At 44.4% G+C, this 7,590-nt stretch overlaps 1 pseudogene across 1 annotated transcript; it reads right to left on the bottom strand.

Annotated features, from left to right (window-relative positions):
* Nucleotides 1-5,240: 5,240 nt before the first annotated feature.
* Nucleotides 5,241-7,173, bottom strand: LOC311224640 (heat shock 70 kDa protein-like; annotated as a pseudogene). Its single transcript has one exon. The product of its transcript is annotated as a heat shock 70 kDa protein-like (transcript).
* Nucleotides 7,174-7,590: the final 417 nt, after the last annotated feature.

Below are 7,590 nucleotides of genomic sequence, written 5' to 3'. Positions count from 1 at the left end.
GTTTACCGCCACCATCTGTTCTCTCCCCTCAAGGTAGGATTGCATCCAGCTCACTGATAAACTATCAAAACCAAATGCTTTTAGCTTGTCAATCAGAATGGAGTGATTGACAGTGTTGAAGGCCTTTTGTAGGTCCAGCATGACCATGCCACAGTATCTGCCCGCGTCCACCTCTTGTTTAATGTGGTCGTTCAAATAGAGAAGGCATGTGTCAGTGGAGTGGGATGTTCTGAAGCCAGATTGGAATTCGTAGATTCGATTTTTTTCCACCAGGTACTTTTCGACCTGTTCGTAGACTATTTTCTCCATGACTTTCGAGATGGAGGTAAGAATAGAAACAGGGCGGTAGTTGCCTGGGTCTAATTTGCTGCCCTTTTTGTGCAGAGGGGTCACTCTCGCAATTTTGAAGTCCTTGGGGACGTGTCCCTGTTTTATGGAGAGGTTTATTATATGTGTGATGACTGGGGTGATGGCGGCTGCTGAGTCTCTGAGGAATTTGGAGGGGATGTTGTCATGTCCAGTGGCCTTGTTAGGTTGGAGGTTGCTCAGTTTTTTGAGTACCTCATCGGTTGTTACCATTTCTAGTTTGAAGTCGTCTTTGCGGACCCCTAGGTTTTTGTAGTATGCTACTATGTGTTCTACCCCATAATGCCCTGAGTGGGAGGGTAGTTTGTTTACCAGTGTTGTGGCTATGTTTGTGAAGAAGATGTTTAAGTAATTGGCTACATCCAGCTTGTCTGTGATGAGCGTGTTGTCCGTCTTTATGTTTATGTTTGAGAATCTGGTTTTAAGTTTTTTACTGCAGCCTAGTTGATTATTGAGTAATTTCCAAAGTTCATTATACATTTGTGCATTTTTTTTTTTTTTATCTTTTTCCCCCTCCTTTTTCCTCCGATTTTCTCCCATCCCAATGTTAGTCGTTATGCCAATTCCCAATCCCCTTCCTGGTCGCTGCGCACTTACCGCCCACAGTCGGTCTGGGAGAGTGGAGGCTATCACGTGCTTCCTCCGACACACGTCTAGCCAATCAACCACTTCTTTTCACCTGGCAGCGCGGACTCTCACTGAGAGGGTGTAACGTGTGGAAGGATCACAGTACCCCCCTTAGATCCTATTCTCGCTGAGCAGGCGCCCCGACCGAACTGTAGGAGTCGCTGTTTACAACGACCTGGACCCACCCCTCCAGCTTTCCCACCCTCTAACACTGCCAATTGTATTAGTGTGAACGGCCAGCCAAGCTGGTGACAACGCCGGGAGCTGGATTCGAACAGGCGAATCCAGCGTCTCCGGCGTTGGTGACGAACGCAATCTCCGCTACGCCACCTGACCGCGATTTGTGCAGTCTTAAATTCAGCCAGGTCCCAGAGTTTCATGGCATGTGATTTAAAAAATAGAGAGCATATGAATATATTTTTTTGTCATTGATCAAACGTACTTTTGTCCGCTGAAGGGGAAACCATCGTTTTATCACACATTCTCGTTGTCTTTTACATGTTTTCCATGGTTATGATTTTTTGTGAATCTTTCTTTTGCTACTTTTGTATCACGAAAGAGAAGACTCTATTTTAACTCTATTTATTTAGAATGTGTTCACGTTTATAACCAAAATGAGAACAGAATACATATGAGAATACATTATAGAAGAATAACCAATAATCACTGCACTTTGTTCTACAACAGATCGTTAATTTTACCCCCCAAACAAAGGTCTATTGTTCATTTACGGAGGTTTATAAGTATACACTCCTCCTCACACTTATTTTTCTAAGATTGTAGTGGGCAAAAAAAACTAAAGTGTGACCAAATACCTTGACGTGGAATGAACCGTATAGTCTCTATAGGCGTCAGTCGCCGTCTCCAGTGGGTCTAATCGCACCAGCTTCTACTGCTGATCAAGAATGTCAAACTGCTTTTCTAAGACCAACAGCAGGTGCTCCTCATGTCACCCCTTAGCTTGCCATATAGGTCTAAAAAAGAAAAGGTCCACTACTGTGCTCTCGAAAAGACAGTGAACAGCGGTTAAGCTGCATCCCATAATTCTTCAGTACAGCACTGTTTGTATTACTAAATAGGTTTTGAAGAACTTTTTTTTGTATGAAAAAAAATAATTTCATCTGTTGACTTTTTGCCAGCCTATTGCGAATGAAGGCAAAGCACTGTATTGTCATTCTGCTTGTAATAAAGAAACAATAAAATCGCTTGATTGTCCTTTGCCTTTGAATTAGTCTTTATTGACAGGCGCAGGTATTTTAAATTGGTAGGCTAATGGGTAAGATCCTTGTTCGTTTTTTTTTTTTTTTGTGACATCTATTGGTGATAAGCATTAGGCCCTTTTCACAAGAGCCATTTTGACATGTCACCGCAGGGTAAACACAGGTGTATTCAATAATATATATTAATAATAATAATAATAATAAATTATGGTCCTGTTCCATTTAGGTGTGCCAGGGCCCTTGTATGGTGCATGCTGTCTCACTGGAATGGCTGTGACACACCTGTGTTTTTTACCCTGTGATGACATGTCAAAATGGCCGCTGTGAAAAGGGCTTATTGCTGTGTTCTTGCACCACATTTATGGCCAGCCAGGGGCTTCTTCCGGCACGTTATAGGCTTGGCACGCTAGGGGCTTTGGCTCCGAGCCTGTCAGGATTGGTTCAGTCCCCGCCACACGCTCCGCTCCTTTAAGGTACTGTGTTGATTGATGCATTCCCCGCCACACGCTCCGCTCCTTTAAGGTGCTGTGTTGATTGGTGCATTCCCCGCCACACGCTTTTGGAGCAAGTGTCAATTCCAGCGCGCACCTGTCATCGTTTTTTATTAGCGCCCCAGAGGCTTTTTATACTGGGACTTCCCTTCAATCGATGTCGGGTCGTTTTGAATATTTCTGTTTCTGCCTGTTGTTCCCCGTTGCTGTGCCTCGTCTACTCTCCCTCCAGGACATCTGTGGATTGCCGCTGGTGAAGACCTTGTCCCCCCTTTTGAGCTGCGCCTCGTTTACCCGCTTTACTCTTGCGCTTTGGTGAGTTTGAACCAAACCCTTTTTTGGACGATTCTGTTTTGTGTGTTTTGAAGAACACTGAAGAGTTCTATTTTTGCTTACACTTGACTCAGCTAAGTTGTGTGTTAAAGGAGACCGCACTGCCTCTGTGTGATGTGGACTGTTATTTACCTCTCTCTCTCTCTCTCTTTTCCACCTCGAGTTGAAGCTGGGAGTATCTGCAGAGCCGCTTCAGTGTCAATACCGTTTCCCCACCTCGAACACCAAGAGGATCTGCAGAGCCGCAGATAACTCTGCTGAAGGCAGTCTCCCTTTGTTTCAAGATTGTTACTTGCTCCTTTTTGATTCTGAAAATAAAACGCCCTAGTATTTGGCTACCTGTCTGTGCCGTGCGTTTTAGGTCGGTTTCAAACCCTAACAGAGCCTGCAGTTACACCCTACTCTTCAGATTACAGTGCATTACAGTCAGCGGTGTCATGAACTACACAGGTTTCTCCACAGGGTGGGGTCAAATTATCAGAGTAGCCTTGCCTGAAGTTAATTGACCAAAGTAGGCTTGCCTGAAGCCAGGGACCTGGCACAATTATGGCGAATGCGCTTACCGTCTTCTCCAGGGTCAGACAACTCTGAACTCTGACTCCATTGCCATCGTACAATACCCATACTGTACGACTCTGAACTCTGTTGCCTACTCAATTTATACCTACCTAGTGCTTTCACGGTCTACAACTGCCCTACATCATAATAATCTTAACTACCCACCACACTAGTCTACCCATACTCTGTATGATAGCATGCACAACAGTGCTATATATACACCGCATATATACATTATATTTACCACATATATATATATATACATATCCATATCTGTCTGAATATACCTGCATATAATCCTCCTATATACCTATTTATACACTGGCATATAACTGTATAATAGCATGTAATGATGCTGCACAGTATATACATATATATTTATTCTTACTGTATATATATCTATCGACCCGTCTGTACATAATACTTTTGCATATCTGTAGATAGATACTATATCTACATATCCCTTATACTCTTACTGGTTACACTGCTGGCCAGTATTACGACCATAGTCTTTATGCCTGTATCACTCTACATATTGGTTGTATATGTACATATACACACATCTGATTAGCACACCAGTAGTACAAATTTATATATTTTATACCAAGTTTAATCACCTGTACATTCTGTATTACTATTGCACTTTACCATTACATTTGCACATTGGTTGGATGCCAAACTTATTTTCATTGTACTGTACTTGTGCTGTATAATGACAATACATTTGAATCTAATATAGAAAATAGATACCAATATTCTCTGTGTGTTCAGTAGAAAGATATCCCGACTGCAAGCTTATAATATCCATAGGCTATATCAAGTTCCATTAATTTGTGCTAAACTAAGCTAACTTGCAGCTGGATAGCTTTCTACTGAATGCAGAGTGGAAATTGGTATCCATCTTCTAGTCTTGTCAGATTCTGGATTTCCCATAATGTTGAAGTGTTTCTTTAATATCAGTGAAACATTTGTTGTATTTTTGTCTATGCATTTTATTTGAAATGAAACAAAGACTGAGGCTCAAGTGGCGACTTTAACATTTATTCTGACAATATTTACATCCATATCAAGTGAACTGTGTAGGAATTGTAGTTTTTATACATGGTTCCACTTTAGGGGACCAAAAGTAATTGTACAAAAAAAATGTACATGCTCTTTAATAAAGTGTATAGTATATTTGAAAAGTGTAAAGTGGACTCCATCAGCATACTCGAACACAGCTGACATTATTTTGTCCAGTACCTAAGGATCCAAATCACCAGATAGATGCAATTTCAGTGACTTTTGTTCATTATGGTTTGTAGTTCCAAAACAATATATATTTTTTAACTATTTTTTTGAAAATTGGCACAGGTTTCAGATTTCTTTATTGAGAGCTCATACTTTTGGCACAAATGTGTTCTTAATGGATGTCAATAGGGAAATTGAGACATGAAAAAGCCACTGAAATTGCACCCATCTGTACTTTCACTTACAATGACAGGAGGGCTATACGCTTTGAACATAAAAACACGGAAATTAAAATGTCAGGAATGTGAATGTGATTTTATTGCAAATGTCCAGCAATGGACGTATTAAAACAATAAGTACAATCATATAAATGACATGGATCATAGGCAAGTTTTCATAAGAGTTCATTTACACTTTAGTCAACCTCCTCAATGGTTGGTCCCTGGGTGTCGGCTGAGCTGGCTGAGCTGGCTCGTGCCTGACCTCCAAACCCCCCTGCAGGCATTCCTCCCTGATACAACTTGGTGATGATGGAGTTGCACACTTTCTCCAGCTCTTTCAGTTGATGTTGGTACTCCTCTTTTTCAGCCAACTGGTTGCTCTCCAGCCAGGCTATGGCCTGATCACACTTGTCAATAACAGTCTTCTGGTCCTTCTCACTGATTTTCCCCATCATGTTCTCATCCTCCACGCTGCTCTTCATGTTGAAGGCGTAGGATTCCACAGAGTTCTTGCCGGCGATCTTCTCTCTCTGCGACTCATCCTCGGCTTTGTATTTGTCTGCATCCTGCACCATCCTCTCAATCTCTTCTTTGCTGAGCCTGCCCTTATCGTTGGTGATGGTGATTTTGTTTTCTTTGCCGGTGCTCTTGTCCGCCGCGGACACGTTCAAAATGCCGTTGGCGTCGATGTCAAAGGTGACCTCAATCTGAGGAACCCCTCTCGGAGCGGGTGGGATTCCTGAGAGCTCAAACTTGCCCAGCACATTGTTGTCCTTGGTCATGACTCTTTCCCCTTCGCACACCTGGATTAGAACCCCGGGCTGGTTGTCAGAGTAGGTGGTGAAGGTCTGGGTTTGTTTAGTGGGGATGGTCGTGTTGCGCTTAAAGAGGGCCGTCATGACTCCTCCAGTGGTCTCAATACTGAGGGACAGAGGAGCCACGTCCAGCAGCAGCAGGTCCTGGACGTTGGCAGAGGTGTCGCCGGTGAGAATAGCAGCCTGGACGGCAGCACTATGGCCACCGCTTCATCTGGGTTGATGCTCTTGTTCAGCTCCCTGCTGTGAAATAGATCCTGCAGGAGTTTCTGGACTTTGGGAATTCGGGTTGAGCTTCCAACCAGGACAATGTCATGGATCTGTGCCTTGTCCATCTTGGCATCCCTCAGAGATTTCTCCACGGGTTATAATGTTCCCCTGAAGAGGTCAGAGCACATCTCCTCAAAGCGAGCCCTAGTGATGGAAGTGTAGAAGTCCATGCCCTCTGAGAGAATCAATCTCAATGCTGGCCTGGGTGCTGGAGGACAAGGTCCTCTTGGCCCCCTCACAAGCTGTGCGCAGCCTTCTCAAGGCTCTCTTGTTTTGGCTGATGTCCTTCTTGTTTTTCCTCTTAAACTCCTCCACAAAGTGGTTGACCATGCGGTTGTCAAAGTCCTCTCCACCCAGGTGGGTGTCTCCAGCTGTGGCCTTCACCTCAAAGATACCGTCCTCAATCGTCAGAATGGACACATCGAATGTCCCCCCGCCCAGGTCAAATATCAGGACATTGCGTTCTCCTGAATTGCCTTTGTCCATACCATAAGCGATGGCAGCTGCTGTTGGTTCATTGATTATTCTCAGTACATTCAGCCCTGCAATTACACCGGCGTCCTTAGTGGCCTGCCTCTGGGAGTCGTTGAAGTAAGCTGGAACCGTGACAACCGCTTTGGACACCTTCTGCCCAAGGTAGGCCTCCGCAATCTCTTTCATCTTTACCAGGACCATGGAAGAGATCTCCTCAGGGTAGAAGGATTTGTTCTCCCCCTTGTATTCCACCTCAACTTTGGGCTTTCCTCCATCACTCACCACCTTAAAGGGCCAATGCTTCATGTCGGACTACACCACAGGGTCGTCAATCTTTCGGCCAATCAGTCACTTGGCATCAAACAGTGTTGATGGGGTTCATGGCCACCTGGTTTTTGGCCGCATCTCCAATGAGCCTCTCAGTGTCTGTAAAGGCCACATAGCTGGGGGTCGTCCTGTTGCCCTGGTCGTTGGCAATTATTTCTACTTTTCCATGCTGGAAAACACCCAAGCAGGAGTAGGTGGTGCCCAGGTCAATACCAATAGCCACAACTTTAGCTGCAGACATCTTGGTTGTTCACAGTTTGGTGCCTAGAAATAAAGGGCGAGGATTAAAACCTGATACACAGTTGGTCATTACATAATCCTGTTAAGAGCATAAATGTTTGATGTGTAGGAGTGCGGAACAAACAGACTGCCAGACGGTTGTTTAGATGCAATAGACGTAACGTCTCATGTTTACTTCCCACTTCCTTAATACAAGGCGAGATGAAAAGTCCTGAATGTGTGGTATAGGATAGCGGTCAGGGGTCGTAGCATCATTCAGGCGGCGATAATCACCACACGGGCGCCAACCTCCGGCGGCCTTTGGCACCATATGGAGTGGCGAGGCCCAGGGGCTATTGGACCGGCGCACTATGCCGAGGCACTCCATCGCCTCAAACTCCGCTTTAGCAATAGCCAGTTTACCTGGATCCAGGCGTCG

The sequence above is a fragment of the Notolepis coatsorum genome (assembly GCF_963971535.1).
Source record: "Notolepis coatsorum genome assembly, chromosome: 3".
NCBI lineage: Eukaryota > Metazoa > Chordata > Actinopteri > Aulopiformes > Paralepididae > Notolepis > Notolepis coatsorum.
This window is presented reverse-complemented; position numbering and strand designations above follow the sequence as displayed.